A 17,616-nucleotide genomic window follows, 5' to 3' on the forward strand; every position below is an offset into this window, starting at 1 on the left:
CAAACAGAATCCTCAAAATAGTATTTTGAGTCCAATAAAAAGTATTGTACACGATAATCCACTAACAAATGTTTATTTTAAAATAAAATAATCTAGTTCAATATTATTCTCTATCTTCCCATTTCATCTAAGACATGCTACATATGCGTATTTCTCCTAAATCAAACCTTGTGTAAAATGCAAACTACATGGTTACATTGCATTCTCTATCTGAGCATTTAAGGTAAGACATGCTACATATCTGCATTGAACTAAAAGTAGACATTAGCGGAAAGAGACAATGACATGGTTAAATTGCATTAGCTAATATCTTGCCATTTCAGCTAAGACATGCTACATATGCGTGTTTCTCCTAAATCAAACCTTGTGTAAAATGCAAACTACATGGTTACATTGCATTCTCTATCTGAGCATTTAAGGTAAGACATGCTACATATCTGCATTGAACTAAAAGTAGACATTAGCGGAAAGAGACAATGACATGGTTAAATTGCATTAGCTAATATCTTGCCATTTCAGCTAAGACATGCTACATATGCGTATTTCTCCTAAACCAAACCTTGTGTAAAATGGAAACGAAATGGTTACATTGCATTCTCTATCTGAGCATTTAAGGTAAGACATGCTACATATCTGCATTGAACTAAAAGTAGACATTAGCGGAAAGAGACAATGACATGGTTAAATTGCATTAGCTAATATCTTGCCATTTCAGCTAAGACATGCTACATATGCGTATTTCTCCTAAACCAGACCTTGTGTAAAATGGAAACGAAATGGTTACATTGCATTCTCTATCTGAGCATTTAAGGTAAGACATGCTACATATCTGCATTGAACTAAAAGTAGACATTAGCGGAAAGAGACAATGACATGGTTAAATTGCATTAGCTAATATCTTGCCATTTCAGCTAAGACATGCTACATATGCGTATTTCTCCTAAACCAAACCTTGTGTAAAATGCAAACTACATGGTTACATTGCATTCTCTATCTGAGCATTTAAGGTAAGACATGCTACATATCTGCATTGAACTAAAACTAGACATTAGCGGAAAGAGACAATGACATGGTTAAATTGCATCCTATAGCTGAACATTATGCTAACATTTTAAAACTACAGTGGCAATTGTCAAACTAATTAACCTCGTTGTGCACAAATACTCACCAACGAGATAACCAGGGGGCATTTGTCTTTCCTCAAACGGTCTCCACAGGGACGACAGAGAGAGGATGCGGGCATCATGACTAGCCCCTCCAAAATTCGCACACACATGCATAATCCTCATCCGTGCGTCACAAACATACTGCACGTTGAGGCTATGAAAATGTTTGCGATTTCTGAAGGGCAAGTCATCAATTGGAGCACGCAGCGCAATGTGGGTACAATCTATGGCTCCCAAGACATTGGGCAATTCAGCAATATCAAAGAATTCCCACTTCAGGTGCCTCCAATCACCATCATTCTGTGGGAATCCTATGTATTGCTTACTTATACGTACCATGGCGTCCAGAAAGTTATCAAACACCACAGAGAATGTACCTTGAGCCAGGCCATGCATGTACAGTTCTCCGGATTGAAAACTCCCGGAGGCCAGGACGTATAGACAGCTTAGCATCTTACTCATGGCGGGAACAGCAGTCCTTATTCTTATACGTGGCTCCAAATGAGGTTTAAGAAGATCGTAAAGGCCAATGAGCTGTTCGCGATTGAGCCGATACTTATCATAAACCTCAAAGTCGCTCATGTTTTCCAAGGTGGGTCTCACCCTGTAGACACGAGGACCTTAAACCAGACGACCCCTTCGTCTCAGTCTGAGCCGCCGAGGCTGCCTGATTCGACCAACAGCTAGTTCGCCAATAGCAGCACCAGCAGCGTCTACCATGTCATCGTCATCCATCTTTCAAAACAGCGTAACAAGGTATGCACTTGATCTGATGTGGATCACAAGTGATGCATTGGCCATGTTGTTTGGGGGATTTATAGTACAATTAGTCCAATGGTAGTGAGTTTGTAATGATTGCTAATTGTATTCACTTGTTTGTATGTGAGCGGCGCGAATGCTTTCACAGTGGGCGTTTTTTTGTTGTTTGCTGAAATGTTGTTTTCCAACAATGAATCTCAATGTGAAAGTGTCAAATATCACACATACAGTGCATGTTTGTAATGTTTGTTCATATGAGTAATCAATATTTGTTAAACGCGATCTTATAGTAACAAGCACACGTCCAGGCTAACATGAATGAAAGTGCATAGTTGTGTATAATGTGCATCGAATGTGATCGATCAATGTTGCTGCAATATTGTTTGTAAACGATAAATTAACATCTGCCATCTGTAGTATTGTATATATAAGTGATTGCCGAGCAGTCAATATTGTACGCGTCCCTTTAAAATCGCAATAATAATTCCGAACTTCCCGTCTGCCATCTGTAGTATTATATATATAAGTGATTGCCGAGCTGTCAATATTGTATGCGTCACTTTAAAATCGCAATAATAATTCCGAACTTCCCGTCTGCCATCTGTAGTATTGTATATATAAGTGATTGCCGAGCTGTCAATATTGTATGTGTCCCTTTAAAATCGCAATAATAATTCCGAACTTCCCGTCTGCCATCTGTAGTATTGTAAATATAAGTGATTGCCGAGCTGTCAATATTGTATGCGTCCCATTCAAATGGCACTAATACTGAATAACTTCCGGCTGTCATCTGTAGTATTATATATATAAGTGATTGCCGAGCTGTCAATATTGTATGTGTCCCATTCAAATCTCAATAATACTGAATAACTTCCGGCTGTCATCTGTAGTATTGTATATATAAGTGATTGCCGAGCTGTCAATATTGTATGCGTCCCATTCAAATCTCAATAATACTGAATAACTTCCGGCTGTCATCTGTAGTATTGTATATATAAATGATTGCCGAGCTGTCAATATTGTATGCTTCCCTTTCAAATCGCACTAATAATGAATAACTTCCGGCTGTCATCTGTAGTATTATATATATAAGTGATTTGCGATCTGACAATATTTATTAATTGTCCCATTCAAATCTCCCTAATAATGCTGTTCCAAACTGTTATTTACGTATATGTTGTATTGTAGTATTGAGTGTTAAAGTTCAGAAAAGGGCGGTACAGTGGTGAATCTGTGATGTGTATGGTTGAATCTTCTAATGACGTCATGATATTATTAACCTGCCTATGTAGTTCTGAAATCCTCATTGTGTTGTTGTATTGTGCTACATTGTTATTGTGTGCTGAATAAAATCTAAATGTGTGCTTTGTGGTTGCGTGATGGGTGATGCGTGTTATATACATATACGTATATATTGTGATTGTGTCCCACATATGCTGACTTCTATATAGCGGTCTGACATTGTTGTTCCTTCCCATAAAGTGACATCTGTAATCTGGTGTAATGATGTTCTTGTTGTACGTAATTCCTAATGGTTTCTGGTGATGGAATCATGATGTTAAAAGTACAGTAAAATCCATATGTTGTGTTTTGGGATTCCTAGAGAGAATGTAATGTGTTTTTCCCCCATCATTTGAATGCACATGTATGAGTGAATGTTAAAAGTAATGTATGTGCATCCATGACTGATCATGTGTTAAGCATATGTAGATATGCTGTTGCTGCAAGCATATGAGTTGAATAACTGAAATGCAATAATAAAGGTAAATGAGAATTGTTTCCCATTGTGTAGTGTTTGTGAATCCTGAAAAGTTTACATTATTTTTGTGTCCGTTTAAATGTAATATTTTGATAACAAAAAGTTTGTTACTAGTGATGTTGATTTGTAGTTGATGTAATATAAAAGTCTTAAACAATTTAATGGTGTTGTGAATATTCAATAATTAAAATCCATAAATCCACCATAGGGAAATAGTAATTTCTTGATCTATTTATCATAGCTGGGTCTAACGCATAAAAGCATGTATTTTCTAGCACTGGTATTTGGAGTTTTTCGGTCTACGCTATTTGCGTGCGTTAGGGAAATGTGGGTTTCGCGTGCACGAGCACGTCTTCCCAATAGAAGTCAATGGAGGCTCTAAAATTTGGTCATTTTTTTTTTCTAAGACTGGTTTTCCTCGTAAAGTGAGTGACGTCATGAGCTTCTGTGAAAAAGTAACTAAATCGTGTTATTTTTGTAATAAATAAATATTTTTTGTATGTCATGTGGTGTATATTGTTTGTATGCATCGATGAGTGTATATTTGTGATAATCTTATTAGTTAGATGTAGGTATATGAGGGTCTTTTCCCGTGTGTCAATGTAAGTCAATGGGAAAATGGATTTGTGTATTTTTTTTTCTAACACCCGAGATCTCGCAACTTTGATCATTTTTATTTTGAAGAAAAATTATTAAATCTAAAAAATAAACATAGTGTAGTGTTTGTATGAGTGTAAGTGTAGTTTGTGTAATATTTGTTTTGTGATTCGTGAATGTTTATTTTGTCGGTATATGTTTACTACTGGGTCTGAGGTGTCGGTAGAAATTTGAGCGTTGAGTGATTTTTGAGTGTCGGTAACTGAACTCTAAATACCGGAGTCCGTAAGAAACCCGCATTAGGAGCCTCTAACGCTGGTTTTCACGGCTAACGCCAAACTCCAAATCTAGGCCATATTCTTTGAGACATATCTCTCTCTATCACAGCAAGATAAGAAGAAATATATCCATCTAATATTCTGATATGTAAACAAAATTTTAGTCCCATGACTGTTAAAGGCATCTATTTTACAAGCACATGCCTGATATCAAATATACTAATTTTGTTTAATGTATTTAATGAAATATATCAACACAGCTTATTCAGATAATGTTAATGTCAAGTATCTTACAAAATATATGTTGGAGTTAAATACATCCATTTATTATTTTATTGTGGGATTTAGAGATGTTAAAATCATAAAATGTTTATGACGAGGATATCTAGTATAAATTATACATAACAACTTTGTTCATTTCACTTATAAGAAATGAAAGTGTTTAACTTACATTAAAGTGACAGTGTAGTTTAATGTTAGATTTGCATTCTAATCTCTATAATCTTTCTTAGGTATCCAAAAACATTCTTACACTAAATATAGGTTATTCTGCTTTAATTATTTTTAAGGTAATATGTTAGAAATTAACTTTAAATAAAACATAAGTTAATTTCACATTTATACCAAGCTAATTATTGTATGCCATATTGATTACTTTTTAGCTCTAGTGAAGTTATTTGAAGGGTCAGTTAACTATAGATATATCAAAAGATACTTTCTAGCAATTATACTCTTTACCTGTTGGATATATATCACATATCTATAGGTATTTCCATTCCCCTTTGGTTTAGTTTATTTCTACAATGTTAACTCCACATATTCCTAAAGGTTTTGTCCTTAAAGGGACATTAAAACCAAAATGTAATTTAATTATTTAGAGAGATAATAAAAAATCTTTTAAAACAACATTTATATTTACTTCTATGGTCTAATTAGATTCAGTCTTTAGATATCATTTGTTAAAGAAATAGCAATGCACATGGGTTAGACAATGACACAAGGCATCTATGTGCAACCACCAATCAGCAGCAACACAGCCTATCTAGATATGATTTTCAGGAAAGAATATCAAGAGATAAAAGCTAATGAGATAATAGAACTAAATTTGACGTTTTTTTAACACATCTAAATCAGGAAAGAAGCTTAATGTCCCTTTAAGGTAAAGCTGTATAAATACAGCCATTGGAAGATGTTTCATTCACAGTGGGGCAAACAATACAGAAGGTAATACAAATATGCTTTATTCTCAGGTTATCCTAAGTTTGAGAAATGGAGATGCATAGGTTTATGATCAGCAAAGCATTACTGGGAAATATCTACTTATTTGTGGGTGGGCAACAATGCATATTTACAATGTTTAGACAGATGTATTTTGATAAATTTAAAGATTGCATATTAGCTCATTAAAGGGACGGAAATTCAAAAGCGTTTCAGGATGTAAACATTAAAATGTACTTATATTATCTAATTCCCTTCATTATTTTTATATACTTTCCTTTACAACCATATGTAGATATGCTCAGTAGCTGAAGATTGGTGGATGCACAGAGACGCCTTGTGTGATTGGCTCAACCATGTGCATTGCTATTTCTTCTATAAAGGATATCTAAAGAATAATCTAAATAGATCGAGTTACATTTTAAATTTAAAAAATGTATTCTCCCTCCGGATCATGAAAGAAAATATTTGTGTGTAATGTCCCTTTAAAAATAAAGACGTTGTTGCCCAATAACATATGTAAGCAATTCAGACAAATACAAGCTCGAGGTTTATTTACTAATAATGAACAAACATGTATTTTAAAGTTAAAAACATTTGATCCAAGTTCCGTCCTGTCACGCTCGGCTGCTGGGAAGCTCCGGCAGTCCTCTCTGTGTGCTTGATTGGCAGGTAGACTGAGCCGCCCCTTCCTGATGATGTCACTACCAGGCTTTTTATTCCGGGCTTCCTGTTTCTTCAGTGCCCGTTTGTTTGTTACTCTTTGTGGCTCCTGTGAGGACTTCGCTGTGGAAACTCTCTAACTGCTGATTTTCTGTTGCCAAACTCTGCAAAGACTGACAATGCTGGGTTAACCCTCAAACTTTCTGATAACCTGTTTCCAAATACTGCAAGTACTGTTTATTCTGTGAAACTCTCAAACTGCATGTTAACCTGTTGCCAAACTCCGCAAATACTGTTTATTCAGTGTAAACCTTCAAACTGCTTGATATCCTGTTGCCAAATACTGCAAGTACTGTTTATTCTGTGAAACTCTCAAACTGCATGTTAACCTGTTGCCAAAATCTGCAAATACTGTTTATTCAGTGTAAACTCTCAAACTGCATGATAACCTGTTGCCAATCTCTACAAGTACTGATTAATCTGTGTTAACCTTCCAACTACCTGATATCCTGTTGTCTAACTCTGCAAGTACTGACTATTCAGTATTAACCCTCAAACTGCCTGATAACCTGTTGCCAAGCTCTGCAAGGACTGACTACACAGTGTTAACCCTCTAACTACCTGATATCCTGTTGTCTAACTCTGCAAGTACTGACTATTCAGTATTAACCTTCAAACTGCCTGATCACCTGTTGCCAAACTCTGCAAGGACTGACTACACAGTGTTAACCCTCAAACTGCGTGATAACAAGTTACCTACTCCTGCATTATTAACTATTTCTTGTTTTATCCTTCCTCTGTTTGAGTATAAGTGGACTATCCCTGCTCTCCTGATTCTGTGGAAGACATTTCCTAAAACCAGTTCCTTACTCAGAAGTCTATTTGGCTGATATCTTGTATTACTTTGGACTCAGGCTAACTCTGCTCCATATCGTGAGTACATTGTTTTTTAGAGGTTGTCATGGGGTCACGTCCTGGATTAAACTCAGAGTGCAAGAGTGTTGTTTAAGTTCGCCCTAGCATTTGGGTCTTCTTCTGGACATTTCCTAACCTGACACGTCCATTATAAATACAAATTATGCATTTCCGAAATATAGCGTGGGAAACGTATCTTGCAACACGAGATTCGCATCTTTAAAAATTCTATTCTAATGTCACGCTCTAGCACACAATCGATGTGCATTGTTGGGATTGTAAATACATTTAATAGAGCAATGTCAATACTTCACAATGAGTCACGATATTTCTTTAATAAATAATAAATACATACAATGTTTACTTTTTATTATTAAAAAATATTTGGTAACATGATCGATATTAAAAATTGAAATGTGTAAAACATTTAATAATGTGACTGGATTATATTTACTAAAAATCAAATAAAGATCAAATGTAAACTTAATATATTAATATTAACGGACCATGTATATTTAATCTGCGTCACACATATCCACATAACAGTCCTATGAATTACAAATAAGTCTACATGAAAAATGTAGTAACAGCACCCCCAGGAGGTATGTGTATGGCAATTACTAAGATATGAAACATTAAGGAAAGGCCAATTAGAGTTCATCACGCAAACATAACTTGAGTCAGTATGGCCTCACAGACATGATAGCAAAATTTCAATATTTTATCCCATCAGATGTACAGATACCATGTCCCATGGTGCAGCTCATGTTTCCTTCACCATATTAAAGTTCATTACACGTTGCCATTTTTGTCAGTTCTCTAATGCCTGCTGGTGTACCCTTTATATATTATCAATATATTATATATACACAACTCTGCAGGCATGACGTCTCCCAGGTTCACCAAGCCGGAGAGTGCAGCACTGGTCAATGCTGTCAAGGACTATCCGCAGCTGTTTGGGAACAAGAAGAAGTCAACGAAGCAGAGTATTAAGAAGGCCCTCTGGTCGTCTATCACCAATGATGTTAATTTGGTGTGTGTCATCCAGAGGACCACGGATCAAATCATGCAGAGGTTCTGGGATATGAGGTTGCGGATAAGCCATAAAGTCAACCAAATATGGGAGTGGGTAAAAGCCCATCGGAGGGATGGAAAGCAGGTTCCACCCCCACGGAAATTGTACCTGCAACCTTATGAGGTGACTTTATGCTCTCTCCTCAATCTCCGGGTCCCCAAAAGATTTAGATCCTCTCGTTCCTCGACTTCTTCTTCTTCCCTCCCAGCTGCTGGATTGGAAAGTCCTGACCCGGAGGCCAGTGCAGCTGCTTCTCCGTCCGGTGGCCTGGGAGACGAAAGTCTAGAGGCTGAACCAGGTAAATATCAGACTTCATATAATATATTAATATTTTAGTATATATTTAATCAATGTGTATATAGTCATATATTCAACCTATATAGATCTCACAACACACGCTACATATGATGTTTAGATATCTGAATTTAGAATCGTCACACATGAAATAGGAATGATGTTTCTTGCGCTCTCCTGAATATGCGTCACAGAGCTAAAATGAAATTGCGCATCCGTGAAATCATCCGCCATTTCATACATTGACTATCGAATCATACCCCAGTTGTAAATATTAATTGGTATCATTCAATATTAACAAATATACCATTTTAATTTCCTAATACACCCAATTGGAAATATATTTGAAGTCTTTCGAAATGATACTCATCACACTACTATATCCAAATCAATTCAGAATCACGGATGCGCAATTCCACTTTGAATCATTGCGCAATGATCCCGAAAGATAGAATTGTACACACACGTGAACATGTGTTTGCTGTAACAGTGGCATTGCTTGAGACATGTTGGTCAAATCACGAATGCGCAATTCCGCTTTGAATCATTGCGCAATAATCATGAAAGATAGAATTGCGCACACACGTAAACATGTGTTTGCTGTAACAGTGGCATTGCTTCAGACATGTTGGTCAAATCACGGATGTGCAATTCTGCTTTGAATCATTGCACAATTATCCCGAAAGATAGAATTGCGCACACATGTGAACATGTGTTTGCTGTAACAGTGGCATTGCTTGCGACATGTTGGTCAAATGTATACGTTAATTAGTATATATGTGAAGAATACAGTATCCTTATTTACAATCTTTACATTATAAAAGATAGACTAGCAAGATCAAAATAAAAATTGAACAATATCAATTGATGACAATGCAAGAATACACAAAATGACTTAAAGCGACAGTCAACAACATAAAAGATTGAAAATAAGAATACATGATAACTTTATGTATACATTAATTTAGCAAACAATGAACTCACATGAATACAAATATAATTCTACTTTGTCAATTAGAATAGAAAAAGCTTTTTTTTGTGTCCATGGCCTGATTTGTATTAATGATATCCAATCCTAATTGAATATTTTACAGATATGGATGTTGTTGCTGGACCCTCGATCCCAGGTTCGTCACGGGGTGGTATGTGTCATTTTAATTTACCTTTCTCTTCCAAACTTTGACATAACAATACATAATCCATTTACATTGATCTATATTAATATGGATACTCTAATTCTCTTTTCTTGTTATTTTAAAATAAGTATGACGAATCAGAGTTGGGATTCCATTGTAATACAAATCTCAATTTATAAGTATTTGAAGATATTCCTTCTACTCTACTCTACTCTTAGGGTCATGAGCATTTTGTATTCTTCCCCTGGGTAGTGCTTTACAAGTTTTTTGCTACATTTAGACAACACTAATAATTTGTTCCATATGTGCAGATTTTAGAAATATACATCTCATATGCTTTGATATTTTTGTCTTATCATTAGAGGGACATGAAAACAAACATTTTACTTTTAGGATTTATTCACAACATGTCATTATAAATAAAAATCATATTTAATGATGTTATCTAAATTGATTTATTCTATTGTTATCCTTATTTGAAAAGAATATCTAGGTATGCTAAGGAGCAGCAATGCATTACTGGGACTAACCTGCTGATTGGTTGATGCACGAAATTTTTATTGGTTCAACACATGGCTTCAGATAACAGTGGGGCATAGTTGCTCCTTTCAAAAATAAAAAAAGCCAAATTAGAATAAATAAGTATATTTGAAAGCCTTTTTAAATCACAGGCTGAACTTGAATCATGGAAATTAATACAATTACACATCTTGGATTTGCTTGTCCCTTTAAGAGAGAAAGATAATTAAAGATTCTTGATGATATCCTGAAATTATATATTGGATTGTAATTGCATGCTCCATCCCATTCATTACATCAATGTATGAACAGTGACATTGTCAAATAAAGATATTTTAATATTTAATATTAAAGGTACACTGAACACAAAATTTGTCTTTTGTGATTCAGGTAGAGTATGCAATTTTAATAAACTGTAACATTTACTACTATGATCAAATTGTCTTCATTCTATTGGTATCTTTATTTGAAATGTCAGAATGTAACTTTATATGCCGGCACATTTTTGGTGAACAACCTGTGTTGTTCTTGCTGATTGGTGGATACATTCACCCACCAATAAACAAGTGCTTTCCATGGTTCTGAACCCAAAAATAGCTTAGCTGCCTTAGTTTTCAAAGAAAGAAAGCAAGAGAAAGAGGACAAATTGATAATATTAGTAATTTTGAAAAAAACTTGTGTTTAGTGTCCCTTTAAAAAAAAATATCTTCATTAATCCTTACCTTGTTTTGATGAAACTATATTGATATCTAAATAACATCTTTCACTCTTGGACTACCTTTATATATATAAGCATATTCTAACAGCACCATGATGACATAGTTTGAGAAATATCTTATGTTTTGAATTGTGATCAATATGTGTTGTGTCCTAAAACATATTACTGTACATTGCACAAATGGATCTATGTGCCACATGGATTATGTTCTATTTTTAACCAATTGTTATTCAAAGTGTTGTGTGTGTCGTATTTTTAAAACAGGGATCAATAGTTATATTTATATATGCCATTGATTCATATGAGAAGAATTGGCTGTGTAATATAGTAACAAATCCAACATATGTGAAATACATCATTTTCTTTACAATCACCTTGATGAACTAATAAATGTATTGTTCATATTAGTGCTCTAATCTTCAAATTTAGAAGTATATTATTTGGAATATTTGTGACTACTGTGATTTAGTGATGTCCAAACTGTGTTCACTAATATATTTGAATATCATTAATAGATGTAGTTGTTGTGACGAGCCCAGAGGGATCCAGCAGCAATAGTAACCTGCTTTTGCAGGCTTCTGGTAAGTCCATTGACTAATTCATATGTCATTAAAGGTGTATTTTTAATAAATTTTCTGATCATGATTCTGATGAAGGATTCCATTTGAATTAAAAGGATCATATACTCCTCTGATGATATAAATATTCATTTATTTTTTGTAAATCAAAGTTTTTTATTAAGGTATTTAGCAATATGACATACATAACATTAAATCATAAATATTACCCCCACAATATGAATGCAAGCATTTGTTTACATTACTAGAAAAAGTACAAGAGTAACCTCGAGGTTTACATGGCACATTGCAAAAGTACAACTTCTAGTACATACTACAACCTAAATATAATAGCTCCAACTAAAGGGGTCAAATATCATGTGGAGGTCCGTGACTCCTATTTTTAAGGCTTATATGACAAACCATGCTTCTATTACAGCATAATTTTTGGTATTGCCAATCTTGCAATGATACCTTACAATTTTTGTTTTATACAAGTTATTTAAATACCTCTTTATTATGAAATAATGTCTAATATAATGATACTTTAAATTGTTCTATATAACAAAATAACAACTACCTTAACTGAGAGGTTCCAAAATGTAACAAATTAGGATACTAATTTCCTCTCTTGACATAGAGGGTAACTCTTGTACCCAGAGAGGCACATAATATGGACAAGGGAAATTAGCATTGCAGAGTGGGTCAACACCGCCAAAAGATTCACCAGAGTGGGTGAGTAATGAAATAATATCCCATAAACATATATCAATGAAATTTAAAATGTAGTTTAAAATGGGGGGGGGGGTGCGAATACAATAAGTGAGAAGGAGCAATCAAACAGCAATCTATCTCCTTGAAAAAGCACATCTCTTAGGTTGTATTAAAACAAAGGGCAAGAAGAGGTGCTCATTGTGTGTTATAATACTTGAAGGAGGAGCGCATAAGTGCAATCACGGCCATAAAATACTATATGTAAGTCTATTAAAGCTGTCTTAATTCGGTGTTTAACTGGGTCATGAGGAAACTGGTAAACCCTGATCACCTTACATTTGAGAATGGTAGTAGGAAACTATGAATAAACATACAGCAAGACCTACTATCCAGAACAGGGGAGGCTAACAAATTCACTACTTTCCTGGCAAGAGGGGATTCTTGGAGTGCTTATATGGGGTAAAAGCCCATTGTATAAAGGGGGTATACACCTACTAGTAAAAGCGTACATATACTGCAACTCCCTGTCCATTTTTGTATTCCATATCTTTCCCATCTCTAAAATATATCTAGGTGGTTTATAGAGCAAGTTAAGCCCATTGTACAGAATAGAACTCCAAATACGTTTCTGAAACCCCTAAGAGATTTGATGAAAGGTTCCCATTTCTACTACTGATATACTGCAAGATCACATTGATTATTAAGAGATGTACAGTATCAAAACCCCCCACTATAAATACAAAAATAGTATAAGAAGTCCTCCACTCTACATCAGTAAGTTAAAATATACCACGAATAGTCCTCACTATTGAACTCCCAATATGGCTCTTGTGGAGTGGTAAAAGCCAACCTATATTCTGAGCTGTAAAATATTTCTTGAGAGGCTTGCTATAAGGAGAAACACAGAGCAGAAACTAAGAATGTGGGGGAAAGATTACACAATATACACATACATACTAATAAATATAAACCTCACCTTTAAAAACTAGGAGCATATGTTTAACAGTTGATACACAGTAAGGAATAAGAGTCATACAACTCCATAGAACGCTAACATTTCTAACTAGATTTTGAAAGCAATCCTGAACCATTTAGTGTGATATTTGCTGTACCCGAACTCCAGGGAGAGAGAGCTCAGAATACAACATTCTAGAAGCAATTGGCCCCTTTGTTTCTGGTCCTTAGACCATCATACATGAGTACTAGCTTGTATAAGTCAGAGTCCCAACCTGGTGCCAACATTTCCATAATGATAGGGCTCATTTACCCTACCCCAGATCTGATTGTTGTTACATAAGTACGTTGGGTAAACAGGGGAAAAGGATTATTCATAACCCACGTAAATAACGGTAGGACATTTGAGGGTTCTGGCCATCTGTGACCCTCATCCCCTTCCATTTTTGCCCTGTAGGCTCCATTATCATCAAGAAGTTTAATCAGCCTGACCTGACTGTTTAGCTGGCCAGGCTGCTGCGCATCTTCCAGAACACGAGCAGCTTCTTCATTCACCAACACTTCTGCCATGTCAGATGTAAGAGGAGTCTCAGGTAATTCCACTTCCTCCTCCATACAAGCTATGTCAATCTCAGACTGCGTATGCTGACAATTTTAGATGCCAGCCACCTGGAGACCACACCGGGGCCCCATAGTGCTCCCCCGGGCCACAGGAACATCAGTGCAAGGAACGTGCGTATCTGTGGGAATTGAGTCGGCTCCTCCATATAGTGCATCCATGCAGGCCGTGTAATGTTGATCCAATCGAACAGACACCTTTTCTAGGAGGAAGACGATGAGCTACATCTTTAGTGAGGTTCTCTGTGTAAGCATGCGCTTTAGTCTAGTCCTCCGACTTCCTAAAATATTGTGGCATCAACTAGAGAAATGATAGTTCTTGTACTAATTGTTTCTTCACCTCACTTACTAGGCATCAGACGAGCATAATTCTGTCTCCATATGTCACTCCCTTGGTTGACCACAGCCTGCAGTTCTGTGGAGTTCCCAGAGCACATGGAGATTAATTTAGAACAACGCTGTTCATTAGCTGCCATCTTAGGCCTGTCTCTTTTGCCAAATAAAATCTAGCATCCAAAGGGTGGTGGGAGGCTCGTTTCTGGTAGATGTCCCACTGCTCATGGATCTGTTAATGTCCCAGCAACTTTTGTAGGGTAATCTGCATTCTTAAGGGCTAGTTAATAGCTATTATATTGTATTATGTGAAGGAGCTCTGCAAAGATGCATCCATTCTCAATGCTAGTTGGCTCCGCCCCATCATAAATATTAATTTTATTCTTTTAAGATTAAGATCTCAAAGCTTCTTAGTCTACACCTTCGTCCTTCAGAACATGGCTAGCACATGTTTATATTTAGTAAATATTTAGGCAACAATCATCAAGCGATACACACATGACAACTCTTAAATGTTCCATGTACTCAGCTTTTGGGAATATTTTCAAAATACAGAAACTAAAATCAAATGAATAATTATCGAAAAGTAAAAATCGTATTTCAATTGCATGCTCCATCAAAATGATGTGATTCCTAACTTTGGTTCCGTATCTCTTTAATGCAACATTGATGTGTGTCCTTGAGCACCAGTAACATATGTTATAATATTTGATTTTAACATGTACACAACGTATTATGTTTTACAGTTATTGCTGGAACAACATGTAAGATGGAGGAGGAAGTGGCTCCCTCGGAGTCTGATGGTACGTCAAATATATATAACATGTATCTAACATGTATTATTGTTTACAAATCATACTCTTGACAAAAAAGAAAGTCTACAGCTTTGTCCATTTAAAATATATTATTCAATTATTTTTGAATACCCTCCTGCCCCTCCCACTTTATATATCATGCAACATGAACATATGTTTTTAATATTGACTTAAATGTATGTATGATTTGTAAATGACACACATCATGATGTCACATGCATATTCCATGCAAACCCACAATAAGCATCTTTTGATTGTACAGTACATTTTTCTTCATCTAAGTACCTAGATGCAGGCCATATCATTATGTCATCATTGTTTCGAACTTCAAAAATACTTCTAAGTATACATCAAACATAATCATATTGAAATTAATTCATTTAATTTCATGATGTATGATATGTTAAAAATTTTATTAAAAAGTTATGTGTAGAATGTCCGTTTCAATCAAACAAACATCAATATTCCTGAGAAATACAGGCCTAGATTTGGAGTTTGGCGGTAAAAGGGCTGTTAACGCTCCGCGGGCTTTTTTCTGGCCGCACCATAAATTTAACTCTGGTATCGAGAGTTCAAACAAATGCTGCGTTAGGCTCCAAAAAAGGAGCGTAGAGCATTTTTTCCGCAAATGCAACTCTCGATACCAGAGTTGCTTACGGACGCGGCCAGCCTCAAAAACGTGCTCGTGCACGATTCTCCCATAGGAAACAATGGGGCTGTTTGAGCTGAAAAAAAACCTAACACCTGCAAAAAAGCAGCGTTCAGCTCCTAACGCAGCCCCATTGTTTCCTATGGGGAAACACTTCCTACGTCTGCACCTAACACTCTAACATGTACCCCGAGTCTAAACACCCCTAACCTTACACTTATTAACCCCTATTCTGCCGCCCCCGCTATCGCTGACCCCTGCATATTTTTTTTAACCCCTAATCTGCCGCTCCGTAAACCGCCGCAACCTACATTATCCCTATGTACCCCTAATCTGCTGCCCCTAACATCGCCGACCCCTATATTATATTTATTAACCCCTAATCTGCCCCCCTCAACGTCGCCGACACCTGCCTACACTTATTAACCCCTAATCTGCCGAGCGGACCGCACCGCTACTATAATAAAGTTATTAACCCCTAACCCGCCTCACTAACCCTATCATAAATAGTATTAACCCCTAATCTGCCCTCCCTAACATCGCCGACACCTACCTTCAATTATTAACCCCTAATCTGCCGAGCGGACCTCACCGCTATTCTAATAAATGTATTAACCCCTAAAGCTAAGTCTAACCCTTACACTAACACCCCCCTAACTTAAATATAATTTACATCTAACGAAATAAATTAACTCTTATTAAATAAATTATTCCTATTTAAAGCTAAATACTTACCTGTAAAATAAATCCTAATATAGCTACAATATAAATTATAATTATATTATAGCTATTTTAGGATTAATATTTATTTTACAGGCAACTTTGTAATTATTTTAACCAGGTACAATAGCTATTAAATAGTTAAGAACTATTTAATAGTTACCTAGTAAAAATAATAACAAATTTACCTGTAAAATAAATCCTAACCTAAGATATAATTAAACCTAACACTACCCTATCAATAAAATAATTAAATAAACTACCTACAATTACCTACAATTAACCTAACACTACACTATCAATAAATTAATTAAACACAATTCCTACAAATAAATACAATTAAATAAACTAGCTAAAGTACAAAAAATAAAAAAGAACTAAGTTACAAAAAATAAAAAAATATTTACAAACATAAGAAAAATATTACAACAATTTTAAACTAATTACACCTACTCTAAGCCCCCTAATAAAATAACAAACACCCCCAAAATAAAAAATTCCCTACCCTATTCTAAATTTAAAAAGTTACAAGCTCTTTTACCTTACCAGCCCTGAACAGGGCCCTTTGCGGGGCATGCCCCAAGAGTTTCAGCTCTTTTGCCTGTAAAAGAATAAATACAATACCGCCCCCCCCAACATTACAACCCACCACCCACATACCCCTAATCTAACCCAAACCCCCCTTAAATAAACCTAACACTAAGCCCCTGAAGATCTTCCTACCTTGTCTTCACCATCCAGGTTCACCGATCCGTCCTGAAGAGCTCCTCCGATGTCCTGATCCAAGCCCAAGCGGGGGGCTGAAGAGGTCCATGATCCGGTCAAAGTCTTCATCCAAGCGGGGCAGAAGAGGATCTTCCATCAGATTGAAGTCATCATCCAGGCGGCATCTTCTATGGTCTTCCATCCGGAGCGAAGCGGCAGGATCCTGAAGACCTCCAGCGCGGAACATCCATCCGGACCGACGACTGAACGACGAATGACTGTTCCTTTAAGGGACGTCATCCAAGATGGCGTCCCTCGAATTCCGATTGGCTGATAGGATTCTATCAGCCAATCGGAATTAAGGTAGGAATTTTCTGATTGGCTGATGGAATCAGCCAATCAGAATCTAGTTCAATCCGATTGGCTGATCCAATCAGCCAATCAGATTGAGCTC

Source organism: Bombina bombina, chromosome 2 (assembly GCF_027579735.1).
Source record: "Bombina bombina isolate aBomBom1 chromosome 2, aBomBom1.pri, whole genome shotgun sequence".
Lineage (NCBI taxonomy): Eukaryota > Metazoa > Chordata > Amphibia > Anura > Bombinatoridae > Bombina > Bombina bombina.